The sequence below is a fragment of the Zalophus californianus genome, chromosome 5, assembly GCF_009762305.2.
Source record: "Zalophus californianus isolate mZalCal1 chromosome 5, mZalCal1.pri.v2, whole genome shotgun sequence".
NCBI lineage: Eukaryota > Metazoa > Chordata > Mammalia > Carnivora > Otariidae > Zalophus > Zalophus californianus.
In genome coordinates this window covers 129,646,797-129,663,057 of record NC_045599.1, presented here as the reverse complement: position 1 = coordinate 129,663,057, position 16,261 = coordinate 129,646,797, and the positions used below count along the sequence as shown (strand labels likewise).

General features: G+C 39.9%; 1 protein-coding gene across 3 annotated transcripts in view; it reads left to right on the top strand.

The window, feature by feature from the left end:
- The first annotated feature begins 13,988 nt into the window (after positions 1-13,988).
- Positions 13,989-16,261, top strand: part of CDH6 (cadherin 6) — a 131,832-nt gene continuing 129,559 nt past the window's right edge. For 2 of the 3 annotated variants that reach the window (XM_027606750.2, XM_027606752.1), the window contains exon 1: positions 13,989-14,149. The gene's annotated coding sequence lies outside the window, so the exon portion shown is untranslated. Of the gene's footprint in view, positions 14,150-14,304; positions 14,408-16,261 lie in introns of those variants that run through there. The other variant, XM_027606751.2, reaches the window with a different exon arrangement.

Below are 16,261 nucleotides of genomic sequence, written 5' to 3'. Positions count from 1 at the left end.
ATTTTCTCTTCTGTTTCACTCAAAATAAACCATGTAATTATTTAATGCCCCATCCAGGACATTCTGACAGTAAAATAAGGCCCTATCAATAATTAAGCCAGTACAACAGGCATACACTGGAACTACCCCAGGCAAACTAGGATGGATGATACCCTAAAGCTAAGCAATCCTCCTACAAAATGTTTTTCCATTTGGAAGGGAGGTTAGTAGTGCTGACCACCGGTGCTGCCTCCAAGGTGGGCCACCTGGACAGTAGTTTGCTTGATTTCCACACCTGCTACAGCCACAGCTTCCCCGCAACCCCTTCTCTAGCATCCATCTCTTCTCCCTCCTTACTGCCCACCAGAAGCATCATGGCCCATATAGGTATATATTAGCTGGAACTGCATATGTTTATGATTTTCCCACCTAACTTATACAACATTGCCAATCCTCCTTGAGCTTTCCTTGCATATAACTAAGTGCCATTTAATTGCGAAACTTATTTTTGCAGTTGTAGTTATCATTAACTCAGCAAGCTTGTCGTGTCGTCAAAAAAGAGTGACCAAGTAATTCGTCAGCTACGGCGAGCACAATGGATGGAGTTTCCAGGGCATCAAGCCTAGATGTCTATCCCTTAGGAAGGTGAAAAGAAAAGTTGAGCAGCTGTGTTACAGAACTGAAAGAAGTTGAGTTTGCTTTCAAAGTGTTTTCCTCCATACCCAAAATATGGAGATAGTTTTAGCTCAAGAAATGACTACGTGCCCATCCTGCATAAAATTCTCACAGTATCTAGCTGCCAGAGTAATCTAATAAATGTAATTCCCATGGATTACCAGGGTACAGTTATTTGACCTATAGGCATTTTAATTTAAATAAGGAGGTTAATGGAAATGAAAATGCCTTCAAGGCCCAAAGGAATGAAGCACCAGGTGAATAATTTCAGATATTTGACCCACACCGGTATTCCTTGAATCATTACTACCCAGGGAGGGATAGAGTATTTGATTTGATATGACCCAACGCAAATGCAAAGACACCTAATGAACTGCATCACTGGGAATCCACTATTCCACATAAAATGAATTTTCCAAATTATTGAAGCACACCTATTCATATGCCAAATGTCATCATCAACTCATTCATCAGCTTCTAAAAGAAACCATTCCTGGCTTTCTAAGGGAAAGTGCCTATAATTTAACTTTTCTTGAACTGCAGAGCCATCTTCCTGAGGACGTGTCATCGTATTTCTGCTATAATACCCTCAGTGTCTACTCTTTTGCAGTGCTGGTCGTTATCTTTTCCACTCAAGGTCAGCTGTCATTTCCACTGCCATTAAACTTCCATCTAACATCATGTCACCCTATGTCCTTTTAATTTATTGCTGCAAAATTGCTAAGTGATCAAAAACTACATGTCGAGTATAATTAAGCATAGTTTGTTAAGAAACAATCACTTGGATACTGAGTGAGCCTTTACTTTTCTTGTTTTGGATGTGGAACAAATTACCAAGAGTTCAAAATAGACCTTCTAAGTGGACTATGACTCTCATCCCTTACCATGTCTGTTTACCAACTCTTTCCCACCCCCCCCCCACAAAAAAAGATGTGGTTTTCTTATTCATTAGCCATTTCCTGTTTACCATTTTATGTCTCTCTTATTAGCCTACTAGATCGAAAAAACAGGGGTTTTTCTCCCTTTCCTTTTTTACATTATGTTTTAAGAACAAGAATAAGAAAGTCAAAAAACCAAACAGGTAAAAAGCCATTTCTAAACACCTGGTGTGTTAAAACACACACACACAATGAGTTGTGTCTGCCTATGCTGGGCTTCACAACTGTTTGACAGATGAGCAGGAAACTGGCACACACCACTGCCAAGTGTCCCATTTCACTCTTGTGTTCCAAATTTTAAAAATTCTTGTGCCTGAGGCAAAGTCATGCTAAATTCCCTAATGCCCTGATATTAGGCATTCCTGAATTACCTTTGTTTGTGCGTTATCCTGAAAATAGCACTATAGAAGGTCCAGACCACTGATCAAAATAAAATCATGATTGGCACCCCATGGCTGAAATACACAGGTCACAGGAGGGCCATTCCATCATCACAAATTTGACTGTACCATCATCTCTCCCAACACGTACAAACCAGAACGTCATCAGCAAAGCCAGAGGAGAGCACAGAAGTAATTACCTGACTAATTCAAACAGAAATAAATTTCTTTTGTTTTGGCTACATCATTGGGAGAATCCAGGCAGAAGTGTATCTGCTACCTGGATTATCTAAGCAATTACCTCAAACCCAGACTTCATTCTGAATCCTGTCAAAGAATATCCACTCTTCAAATTTATAAACAACAGTATCTCTAAGCAAATTACGAAGGTAACATTTAAATCCAGCTGTCGATCCCTCCAAGGTAAAATTCACAGCATTTTATTCTACAGCTAGCTATGCAGAGGAAGGAAATGGCTGAGAGAAATGGTAAAATCCCAAGCACAAATTTGCTATAGAATTAATATCACAATTTGTCACTGATAATGAAAGCATATAAAACAGGTCCTGACAGCATGTTATTTCTGTTGCAGATCATTCTTTATAAAATCCAAACGAGGTTTTTCTTTGCAACTGTGGAAATGATTTTTTTCTAAATGTACAAAGCAAAATAATATTAATATTGTGGTTAGTAGCCATCTGCTTCATGAGAATTCTGTACAATCATTAGTCTCAACTGATGGCATCATGGCAAGCTGCCACATCCCAAGAGGCCAGCCTCTAAAACCCATCAGCATCTTTCCATCAGTCTCAACTCTGAGAGGGTGAACCACAAACCAGCAAATCTGTTCTATAGGAAGATCCAGACCACTAAGCTCTGTTTTTAGATATTGAACCCCAAAATATGATCCCACCCAAGTATATATTCAGAGGCATGCAGCAGAAGGGCAATCAAATGGAGACACAAGGCAGCAAGGAATAAACAATGAGGCATTTGGGTCGAATGCCAGGTCCAGCAGAGCGACCAGCAACCTGTGTTCCACTCAACAACAGTGGTTTTCACTACAAAGTCAGAAAAGAATCAAGCTGTGAGGAGTTCAGCTTATCACAGAATCTCACTGAAGTCACTGTAACTTTTTAGTAAAACGCTGCAGAGGCAGCAACATGCAGAGGGATTCAAAGGAGGTGTGAACTAAGTCATATTTCTCATACAGTTTCAACCATAAAAACTTGCACCAAAAAATTTGAATTTAAATGTTTCATCGGATAGGCTATGTACTTTCCTGCCATTTTTAATAGCCTGTTCTAATGATTTTCATTTAGAAATGCAAAAGCATCTTGTATTTTTAATGTTTAATCAATCGTCAAGAACTCTGTATGTTTGTAATCACGGGCCATATGAATGCTAGGGGAATAAGATATGTACCCAAAAATGTTCTAGTAAGACACACCGTAACTACTCTTCTCTGGTATCATAATCACATAATCATTTTCTTTTTGGGTAGCCTAGATTCTCTGAGCAGAGAGAGGAAATGGGAGGAAGAGGTAGTAAGGAGTCAAACTAGCACATCACAATTAAATGTAGTCTTGGGATACTTATGCAGATAATTCAAGTTCCCCCAATCATTTTGCCACATTTAGAATTTTATGGGAAAGTCCCAAGTGCAGAAGCAGGGGAGTGACATGCAGTAGGGGTGGAGTCTGACTACACATATCCATGAAACAAGTCACATTTCAAGAATCACAAGTTTTCGGGGTGCCTGGGTGGCTCAGTCAGTTAAGTGTCTGACTCTTGATTTCGGCTCAGGTCATGATCTAAGGATCATGAGATCGAGCCCTGCATCAGGCATGGAGCCTCCTTGAGATTTTCTCTCTCCCTCTCTTTGCCCCTAAAAAAAAAAAAAAAAAACCTAAAGTTTTCAGTGCAAAATGTTGTTTTAAGTAAGTTTCAATAAAACTTAGATGAAAGCTACATACACATGTAAATAAATGCACAAATAATAAGCAATGTTACTACAAAATGTAAGCTCACAATATAACTTGCATGCACTTATCCAAAACCCTCATGGACAAACTATCATGACAACAGATGAAAAATACCAACAAAAAAAAAAAATTAAAAGTAGTACAGGGGCATTATAACATGTACTATTTGTTGGTCTAACTTTATGTGTACCATTGGTTGTTTAAAATGAAACCGTCTGAAGAAGGATCATCAATTTAACTTTGAACTGCTACATAATCTTATCAGATGCCCCCCTCCCCCATCTTCCAGAGGCATCCTAAAGAGGCTGAGGGGACTGAGGAAGGCAAGCTTTGTGCTTCCTTCCTCCCACTTTAAACAATTATTATATTCAAATGAATGAATGGAAAGTGAAATGAACTTTTAAAAATAAAGGGCTGAGCTGTGGGGATCAGGCAGGAGACAGGAAGAGTCTACCACCTCGTACTGGGGGTGGTGGGAACATGAACAGACCAACTAGATATTACCACACCAGCAGACAGTGCTTGCATTCCAATGACCATGATTCACTGCTCAGAGCCAGTGACTCCAGGGATAGGATGGCTCTTACCAGCTGCAACTTGGGTCACATTTACAGTTAAGAATAGAAAGTGTGACCACAACCATTTCAAACAAATATGATACCTTGAACCTCATTATGTATGTTAAGTTCAAGTCATACTTAAGATTTGGGTTCAAATTCAAGTGTTTGCTGGCTTGTGTGACCTCCGGTAAGTTATTTAATCCCTCTGAGGTTCGTGTTGGTCATCTGCAAAATAGAATGAATAGTCACCTTAGAAAGTTATCATGAGGAATCAAACGAGGCAACTTAAAAAGCACTGGCATAATAGGCGTTTGGTAAACGGGGTGATTACTGATGTTAAAAATGGGAATTTCAAGCTTTCTGAGAATTTTAGGGTCTTGTCTTTAAGTTAGAGACAAGAGGACTGTAACCATAAGCTTTTCAAAATCAAGAGCTCAGAAAGTAGAAATTTCATTCCTTTCCAGATTCTGGTTCTAAGAGCTGAAAATAAAATACTTTTGTTTCTAAATGCATTCTGTTGAAGTCAAACTGTAGATTCTTGTTCAGGACTCGTAACCTCTCTGAGTTTGCCTGCTCTGCCTGAAAACACAAAAGCTAACAACATGTGCACCCTCTACTAAAAAAAATTTGAGGGAACATGCAAAACATGAAGCATTTTATAATTAGAGGAGAATTTGTGTTGGCTAATACCAATGCACAGCGATATAGTTGGCTGGTGAGAGCACGTACAGGAGTGAAGCGGACTGGTCAGCAGTGGAACAGGCATGGTAATGAAACCCTAAATCTCCATTTACTCATGGGCAAGATCAAGTCACTACTTCACAGAGTTATTAAGAGAATCAGAAGAATATGAACAAAAGCTTTTTTTTTATTATTGAAGTATAGTTGACATACAATGTTATATTAGTTTCAGATGTACAACACAGTGACTCGTGAATTCTGTACATTACTCAATGTGCAGCACAATAAAGTGTAGTCACTATCTGTCACCATACAATGGGATAATAGTACTGGCTTTATTCCCTGGGCTGTACTTTTCACCTCTCTGACTTATTTATTTTATAACTGGAAGTTTGTACTTCTTAATCCCCTTCACCTATTTCACCCATCCCTCCAACTCACCTCCCCTCTGGCAACCACCAGTTTGTTCTCTGGATAGCCAAGATATGGAAGCAACCCACATGTTCATCAATAGATGAATGGATAAAGAAGATGCAGTATATATACGATGGAATATTAGCCAAAGAAAAGAATGAAATCTTGCCATTTGTGACTATATGGATGTATCTAGAAGGTATTATGCTAAGTGAAGTCAAACAGAGAAAGACAAATACCGTATGATCTCACTTATATGTGGAATCTAAAAAAAAATGAACAAATAAAAGCTTTTAATGCATTGCGTGAAATGTAGTACGTGAAGTGTTCAATAAATATTAGCTACCAAATTGCTTTTAATGATCATTATATACTATGGACCTCTTTCAGGTATAAAACATTGAGTTTCCTTTCAAGTTTGTAATTAGAAATTTCTTATTTGTGTTGCTTTAGTTTCTGAAAATATTAACTAATTACTACCAACTTTGATGACTACTAAAATTTCTCAAAATATCCTTTAAATGTCTATATCTGCATTCCTAAAATATTATGGCTTGTGATACTTTACAAAAGGTTCAAATTCCTAATGCACTTAGTGAACTCTCCTACATGGTAATGTTTATGGAGATACATGATTTTTCTTTTTCTTTTTTTTTTTAAGATTTTATTTATTTGACAGACAGAGACACAGCGAGAGAGGGAACACAAGCAGGGGGAGTGGGAGAGGGAGAAGTAGGCTTCCAGCCGAGCAGGGAGCCCGATGCGGGGCTTAATCCCAGCACCCTGGGATCATGACCCGAGCTGAAGGCAGACGCCCAAAGACTGAGCCACCCAGGTGCCCCAATACATGATTTTTCTTAAAAGACTTTACTGGTAACAGAAATAGTAAAACAGTAGTTTCTACCTTATTTGAGGTTTTGCTTTCCATGGTTTCAGTTACCCACAGTCAACTGCAGTCCAGAAGCAGATGATCTTCCTTCTGACAAAAGTCAATAGCAGCCTAACACTCCGTCACAATGCCTACATCACTCACCTCACTTCTTCTCATCATATAGGCATTCTACCATTTCATATCATCAAAAGAAGAAGGATGGATACAGTACAATAAGATATTGTGAGATAAAGAACACAGTCACATAACTTTTATTATAGCATACTGTTATAATTGTTCTATTATTAGTTACTATTGTTATTATTAGTACTTATTATTAGTTACTATTCTCTTACTGTGCCTAATTTATAAATTAAACTTTATCATAGGTATTTATGTATAGGAAAAATATAGTATATTTAGGGTTCAGTACTATCTGTGGTTTTAGGCATCCACTGAAGATCTTGGAACACATCTCCCACAGATAAGGAGGGACTACTATAATGGTTTTCCATAAATTCTCAAATTCTACAAAGAAGAACTAGTTCATAACATAGTTTAATAACAATTAATAAAAGGCATTTAAATATTCGATGTCTCACTAAGAAAAATCAGTTTTTCCTATGGTTGTTCTGCAAGGCCATTATTCCAAATTAGTAAAGCAAGTTTCAAGAGAAAGGTCTGTTCTTTGTCCCCCTAGTGGCCACAAACAAAACAGCAACAAGTAGAGAAGACGGAGAAACCACTGGAGCAGAAAACTATTTCTTCATTTTACAGATAAATAAAGGCCAAGAGACAGACGACACAATTTTTCAGTAAATCACCAGTATTTGAGAATATTTTTAAGATTTTGAATATTATGATGTCTGAAAAGGTACCCTCAAAATGAACTTCACTAAGGTCCTTAAAATGTTTTCCTTATCAATTGACACTGGGTAGCTTTTTCTCCAGTTTTATTTTTCCTTGTAAGAGAGCTAATAAGTATAGTTTCCCAGGGGGCAATGAGAAGACCTCAGCTGTGACCAAGAATTCTGCCTGCATCTCTATGAAGAATTCCTTTTTGAGAAATAAAGACTGACCCGAAGCACACAAAGAAAGCTCTCCTCAGAAAAGACCAGTAAGAGTAAACGCATCTTTACAGATGGCCAACGGCCCACAATGAATAAGAAACAGAGGTCAGGAAATAAGTTAAATACTGATTTTTCTCAACTTTAGAGTACTTCCAGATAGGAAGAGAGTGGAAGTAGGCATGGTTTGGGTACACACATGGCAAAGAATAAAACCAAATTGTCTTTGCTTCCTGCTGGCCCTAAAATTTAACAAAAGCACTTAAAGTTTTGTTTGGACATAAATGCAGTAGAGAACTGAAACTATTACCCAGCTATCTTCAGGCAAATAATGAAGAAGACAGTAATGTAACATCCAAAGCATGTTTATCTTAAAAAGTTTTGGACTATGGCAGGTTTTGATTTGCACATCACTGTGTATAGATTACCCAGTAAATTCTGTGAATCTGTTAAGTCCCTATATAGTGATTAAGAGTACAGGAACTCACTTGTTTGAATTTCAACCTGACTCGTATTAGTTATGTGAACTTGAACAAATTATTCTTCCTCCCATTGCTCAATTTCCTCTTCTGAAAACAAGAGCAATAATACCTAGCACATAGGCTGTCCGATGGATTAAATAATACATGTAAAGAACAAGTAAATGCTACATCATATACATGCAGTAAATGTTAACTACTGCTTTTATCAAAATATTATATCCCATTTTCTGTGCAGTAAGCCTGAAGAGAAAACAAGGATAAGCATTAAATGAAAAGATATTTGTATTAGAAAATGGGAGGCATTGGGGCACCTGAGTGTCTCAGCCCTTAAGCGTCTGCCTTCAGCTCAGGTCATGATCCCAGGGTCCTGGGATCAAGCCCCGAAATCAGGCTCCTTGCTCAGTGGGGAGCCTGCTTCTCCCTCTCCCACTCTCCCTGCTTGTGTTCCCTCTCTCGCTGTCTCTCTCTCTGTCAAATAAATAAATGAATGAATGAATGAATGAATGAATGAATGAAATCTTTAAAAAGAAAATGGGGGAGGCATGGATTGTCCAATCCTGGCCTCTAATGAGATGTGTGACTTTGGACAAAGCATGTGATCCTTGTTTTCTCATCTACAAAAATAATAAGGTTGGATCAAAATTCAGGCAACTCAAGTTTATCAAAGATGTAAAAGATCATTCAACCCCAAATTTGATGCTTGAGCTCATTTATAACACATGTTTGTCTAGTCTGTGATTGAATGCCTTCATCTCTATCCTGAAGCTGCCATACCTTTCATCTTGAACAGCACTAATAGTTTGAAAATTCTTCCATATGTTAAGCTGAAATCTACCATCTGCATGTCATCAGATCTAAGATGCCAACGGTAGTAAGTTGCACCATTATCTTATGTGTCATTAAGAAAGAAAAGACACTGCCAATTATACCATGACATGATGCTTTCTTACCGTGTCAATTGTAAGAAGCATCATAATTTCAGAGATGTTAGCATGTGAGAATATGGGTGTCTTATAATCAGTGAAATGCAATATCTTCCAGTGGCTTCACCAGTTGATAGTAATTGAAGCTTCCATCACAGTAAAAGCCAGTCTAATTTTCTTCCGTAGCACTGTTCAACTACTTGAAGACTGTTCATGGCCTACTTGAACCTTCCCTTTTCCAGTCTTATGACCTTCAGTTCATAAACATGGTCTTAAGTCTCTGCGCCATCTCCAGGTTCTGTCTACTAAATCCATTTTACTTTATCTGGATCTCTACTGATTTATACATGTAGGTACCAAGCACTCTTTCAAGCACCGGGAGATAAAATGATGACCAAAACAGACAAATGCTCTACCTTTAATAATTCAATGACATCCAATCTGGTAGATGAAAAGAACATGTAAACAATGAGGTCTAGCTAAAGTACCACAGGTATTTTACAAAGTACAAGGGAAACCCAAGAGAAGAGGCAAAAAAAGAAAAAGGGTACTTAAGTGTGGTACCTAAAGAGGAAAAGAAGGCTCTAGGTAAAGTCTGGTCTCTTCATAAAAAGAACATTTATACCAATACAGTGGATAATCATCTCTTTGTCTCTGTCCTTGTCTTCTTTTTGACAAAATCTGTAAAATTTTAATGCTCTCAAAAGTCTATAAAGTCCCAAAATATTTTTGAACATACGTTATTATATTGTTTTTCCTACTCCAGCCTGCCACTATTCCCATCAAGTGCTTCTATAATTGGGAGAGGGAATAGCAAAAGAAAGAAATTATTTTGCCCTCTGGATGCAAGTGTAGGATTTTCAATTTATTCTGGTCTACACCAGTTATTTAAGAAAATATACTGATACTTACTCTCCTAATGGGTTGTTTCTTCAGAACAAGGACGTGTCCCTTCATTGCCATAGTACAGTCCACCAAACTTGGATTGTACATAACTGATCAGGCAAATTTAGATTCTACCCCAAAGCCATGAATAAAATGTAAAAAGAATTTGGCAAAAAGATGAAGCCTGGGTGCCTGGGTGCCTCGGATGGTTAAGCGTCTGCCTTCGGCTCAGGTCATGATCCCAGAGTCCTGGGATCAAGTCCCGCATCGGGCTCCCTGCTCCTTGGGAGCCTGCTTCTCCCTCTCTCTCTCTCTCTCTCTCTCTCTCTCTCATGAATAAATAAATAAAATCTTTAAAAAATAAAAATAAATTTAAAAAAAAGTTGAAGCCTACTCTACCAACCCTGAAATTCCCAGAATACTAAAATGTCCTCGGTAGGTCAATAACACTGTGTTGCTGTACATTTATTGCATTTGGAAATCTCCTGGCTATTGTAATCTACCTATAGTGATGAGTCAAACATAATGATCAAGAGAAAAATGTCTTAATGCATCCTGGAATCCAACCCATCTTAAATACAGTATTGGAAACTCTCCCAGGAGTAGAAAACCTGGATAAGCACATGCAATTTGTGTGAATTTATTTTAGCTTGTATTGAGATGTCTATGGCTCTTACAAAAGGGGCATTCCATTGAGGTTTCCTGTCTCCTTGTTTCAGTTCAATAATACCCAGAGTGGTTAAACCTTTTTTTTCCCCTTAAACACTGTGGGGGGGGGGGGGCACACTCATGTACACATATACATACAGGGCAGAGTGGGGGAATAAGGAATTCATTCCTCAGTGAAATCTGTTCACTTATGCACATTATTATATTAAGTAATAAGCATTATAACGTGTGTACTTTTTCTGGTAGCAACGCACTTAAGGTAAATTTTAGATGGAAGATTCGGATTGGTTGAAGCACATCCACTCATGCCAAGGTTCTTAATTAGGCGCATGGTTTTAAAAGTGAACCTTTTCTTCTAATCAAGAATAATTGTTGATGATCATGAAAATGTTTTTACCAGATAATCATTGCATACAGATGTATATTATTGAAAAGAAAGTCAGAGAACTTGTAATTATTTATTTATATGCATCCCCATTATAAGGAGAAGATGGCCTCTTAATCATCTGAAGAGAGACTTAGTGGAAGTTGAAAAATCCCTCATCAAAATTAATATCCTTAGTAATGGTCTATGAAGGAGGTTCTTTTTTTTTTTTAATTGAAACTTTGCAAGCTGTAAAGGAGAGAAGTACAAGTAATTTTGACTGAAGCATATAAAATAATGAACTAACCTAAAAGCTGATGAGATACTTCAGCTGTACCAAATTACTAAACAAGAGACTAGGTGAAATGGGACACTTTTAGGGAGGTCTTCCAGCTCACAAGGACATGCTCCCACTGCTAGGGGACCCAGCGTGGAGGTGACCCTGCTGCCTCCCCCGGCCCCAGCTCCAGATGAGGCGTCCAGAACGCCAGATCAGTCATAAAATTGGAAACGGAGCAAAAAGAGGGAGACACTCCCTTTCCACCAGGTAAGCTCAGGAGCCATCAGCAGTGCTGCTATGAAGGTCTGACTGACAGGAGGGGTTGTGATGAGAGAGAAAACCCAAGCAGAAGCGTGAGGAGGAAAAAAGTAGAAGTACAAGCCGAGTGCTGGTAGCTCCTGGGTGTCTGCATCCGGGCCTTTCCAGAGGCCCTGCAGAATTTCCACTCCCATTTCATAAAAAGAGCCCAAGTGATGATAGCAAAGACACCCCCCCACCCACATTTGTTTAACTATCTCTAATTAGCTTCTGTGACTTGTCACCGTGCTTTGGTGTGCCAGAGAATGAACTGGAAACAGGACTTAGGGAACACCAGGTAATCATTTAACTTTAGTAACTCTCAGTTCTTTCAGCTCTGAAATTGGGATAAAGTAATTATGGATATTTACATCCATAACAGTATTAGTCAATGAAAATTAATAGTGATTGTGGCAAATGTTACTAGAGATCCTCAGAAATCACACAAAAACCTTTTTTAGTATAAAAGTGCCATCCTTTATGTGATTCAAAGCTGCCACTGTTCAGAAGCAAACTGATTGTTTATCCATTCCTAATAAAAAGTAGTTGTTTTAGCCACTTTTGGTATGTGGCTTAACAGGGTTTGAAGAACAGTATATTGCAAACAATTAGAGATTTCCTTTGTCAGATATTAACTTGTTCAATGGGTAGAACATCAACTCCACTAGTTTCCCACTTTTACCATAAAAATCAGTTAATTTGCATATCTTTCTGTAGAAGATAGTCTTAAAATGACTTATTTTTACTGGCATACTTATAAGTACATAATTATATAATATGTTACATATAAATTATATATAGTATGTGTATTTTATATATATACACATACACACCTGCACACAATTTTTCCAGGAATATGTCTGCCTCTTCTGCTTATTAGTTTTATTGCCTTGGACATGTTACTTAACCTATGTGATCTCTTCATCAATCTATGTCCTCTGTTCTGATGAGGAAAAATCATACCACTTGTTGGAAAAAGAATTAAATAAAACAGTCTATGAAAGGAGTTTGTAATCAGCAGAGGACTATACAAACATAAAGAGCTAGTATTTCCAATTAATTTTATAAGAAACTCATAATCTGAGGAATGAACTATGAATCAGAAGCAGATTTCCTCTTGCCTAACCTTTCTCCACAGAGTTTAAATAGCTTCACGAAGAGAAAATGTTCAGTCTTTCTTTGTAAACTGGTGGCAGTTCTTCGTTAGGGGAAGATCTTTTCAAGAAAGAAATTCAGAGTCTTTCCATCTTCCATGTGTGGAACATCTGTGCTAAAACCATTCTGTGCACACTTCTTTGAAGCACTGATTGCCTAAAGGAACTACTTTGATTTTGGCTTTATTTAAATGCCTGAACTTCTATTAGTGAAACAAAAGATTTTCTAGTAAAAGCTCAGTTGGGAAGGAGACCAGCCTCCAACCAGTTTCATCACTCAGAGGCCAAAGTGGCCTGGATTTTGTTTTTAGAGCACCAGGCAATGGAAATCTCCCCATGAACTTACAGCTTACACAAACAGCTGGTTTGGGATGCTACTGACCCTGGGTGCAATCACTGTGGTAATTAGATTTAATTTTCCTAACCCAACAGTGCCTGGCTCCATCATGTCTACATCGCCTATGTAGAAAACCATAACTCTCGCTTAATAATACTCTGGCATGCTTGAGATTTTTTGCAGTTAATATTAGAAATTACTTTTTTGTAACTGTAAATACAGCTATTCCAACTGCTATGTGTACCAAAGAGTTTAATTTACAGGTTATCTTACTTCGGGAACTTTCCTGAAAGATCTTAAACCGTTAGGCAGACCTTGAATATCATTACACACCCCTCTTCTGCAAGTCTCTTGTATCCTTGTGTTAACTCATTTAGAAAGATGGAATCAGCCGTAAGTCATCGGCAAGCCTGAGGGATTGGCAGTGTTTCTGCAAGCCCAGGGAAGCACGGCTTCATGCTACAACATCTTGGGGTTGCTCACTCCGACAGAGCAACAGAGATCACAGGACTACGTAAAAACCTGTCTTCCTGGTAGGCAAGAAGAAAAGACACGTCTGAATGTGTGTCTGCTGGCGTCTGGAGAACGCAGGTTTACGTGGTGTAGAAAAGCCAGGGGTATTGTTATCTCGGGGGACCCGGTTTGTTTTATGTGTGTGCATGTTATGCGTGCTGTAACACGAATGTGGCCAACTGGGAGCGCGACGAGGTACTGTGTCCCTGGGAATTGTAATTGCTCGGTCGGTCGGTAAAAAAGAAAAAAAGAACATCCGACTGTTGCTGATAATAGCGCAAGGTGCATTTTGACAGTATAAAGGAGGAAACAGACGGAGTCACACAAGTTCTGAGTATGTTTTAACCCCCCAAAATAAGAAAGGAAAGCCTGGGGCGGAGGGAGTGTTACCGGGAGCGAATTGCTCAGGACTTCAAACACAGGGAGTCATTCTGTCAAGGGGAGGGGGCGGGCGGGGGCAGGCACTGGGCCTCTCTAACAAAGTCCTCCTCTCTTTGCTCCCTCCCACTTCATTCACTTGCAAATCAGTGTGTGCCCACAAGAGCCAGCTCTCCCGAGCCCGTAACCTTCCCATCCCGAGAGCTGCAGTTTCAGCCGCGGCAGCACGAACCGCAGAGCCCGCGGCCGCAGAAGCCGAGGCAGGAGCAACCTGGGCGGGTCGCAGGGTCTCCCCGGGCGCAGGAAGGCGAGCAGAGGTGGGTTCGATCTCTGTTGGCGGCGGTGGTGGTTGTGCATGCCTTTCCTTTTTTTTAATTCTGTAGCGATGGAAGCCAATCAGAGAGAGAGCCCCCTCTGCCCGATGGGTGCCGCACGCCGGAGTTGGGAGGGATGCTCAGCCTGCGAGCCCGGGTCGGGGCAGGCGCGCGGGTCCGGCTGCGCGGGCGGCGCTGCTGCCGCTGCCCAGGACCGGCGCCGGTTCCCGGGGAGCCTGGGCGCCGCTCCTCCGCCTTCTGGTAAGACCGATCCGCCGTGGGGCTGGGTGGGAGCTTAAGTAACGGGCCCCCGGGAAGAACTCGCTGCTTTTCTCTCCCCCGGCAGAGGCTGCCGGGGGAGCTCCGGCATTTGCAAAGTTGGCTGGTCAATTACCAAGGGCGCTGGTGCGTGCAGGACCCGCGGAGCCGTTTGGGACTTGATTTATTTCCACCTTCCCACATCACAAGGGTCTGTGCCGGGACTGCTTTGGCTGAGTTACATTTCTTGCCTTTAGGGGGTAAAGCAGAAAATCAGGTAGCTTGAGAACTCCTGAATGCTCCCAGTAAGGAAAACTTAAGCTAAATAGATGATTTGGTTCAGAGAAGGAGCCAAAGAAAACTGTTAGCTTGCACGTTCGGGGAAATGCCTGCCGGTTCACAGGGGTAAAGAAATGCTTGGGTTGCAAGGAAAGTCCAACACTGGACTCCGAAAATGGAGCACACTGTCCAGGGAAAAGTCATGTGGAAGACGCAGCTCGCTGGTGATCTTCCACGGCTGGCCAGGCACAAATCTGGGGAATAACGCCTCCCCCAGACTGGCTGGAGAGCAGATCAAGTGTGCCTGGTCGTAGGTGTCCGATGCAGGAAAAGGGGAGCCCCCCAATGCGTTAATCCCAGCATTTAGTAAGGGGGGACGTTGCTGTATTGTGTACTGCAGCAGTTGCAGAGCTGGGATTACTTCTTCTGTAGTTAGATATTCTTCTGCCAAGAGTTATGGAAGATCTTGAGATGGAGGATGCTGGAGAGGTCAGCATGGTGCTGAGAAGTGTTTTCATTGCTGCAATAAAATCCATATTTTATGGGGAGTTATATGCAGGTCCTTGTCAGTGCAAAGGGCTGTTCACCTGAGTTAACTACTGAGAAAATTCAAGTACCAAGAAGTTTAATCATCTGGAATAGCCACACATTTCTCTCTCCCTCTTTTATTTTTTTGTTTTTGTTTTTGTTTTTTGGTAAAGCCATTTTAATTATAATATTCACAATATAGAATTATATCATCCTGTCTCTCCACCAATCTTCACTTTCACTTACTGAAGCACATAATATGCGAAAGCAGAGATTTTTTTTCCTTCAAGAATATTGCTGGAGTGGCTGGTGTGTACTCGTATGGCTGCTCCGGGAGGGGTACACACACAAAAATATGGGCTTTGTGATTGTTTATTACCCAGGGGGATAAAAAACTCTTCTCTGTGTCGGAAGAGGAACACAGAGATGCACCTAGAAAATGTACAACTCTTCTAAGAATGAATAACAAATAGGCTTATACAAATGGTAGCCAAGGATTGCTTATCTCCTTTTTTTCTCTGGCTGCCACCTTTACCTGAAAAGGAAAACCTTTCGGATTCTACTTTAGGAGGAAAATAAATTTCTTCCAGTTTAGCTTTAGTGTCATCCTTTGTGTAACAGCACTTGCATGGCTCTGTGTTTGCTATTTTAGAGATCTGGAAAATAAGTTGTGTGAAGAAAGGGGATATGATCAAGCAGATGTCTTCATTATGTCAAAAGGAAGAAGGCAAAGTTTATGCCAGAGGCCAGATTTTCAATGCAGAGCTCAGAAACTTAAAAGAAATCCAACAATTTACTGGAAAATACAATTGCACAGGATTGTATCTCACCCCCTTTTGTTCTTTGGTATGTTCTAATAAAAAGGTACTGGGGGGAAATAAAAGGCATATCTTTTTCTACCTATTTTGATGGTTCGTGGCATACTTTTGAAGCAGAGGAAGTAACCAATTTCTTCAGAAAAACATGAGAGGCAGCAGCACATTTTTGAAGGAAAATGGCAAGGGTTTAGTTCTCCTGTACTTGTCTAAAATTATCTTTTACTGCCATTAT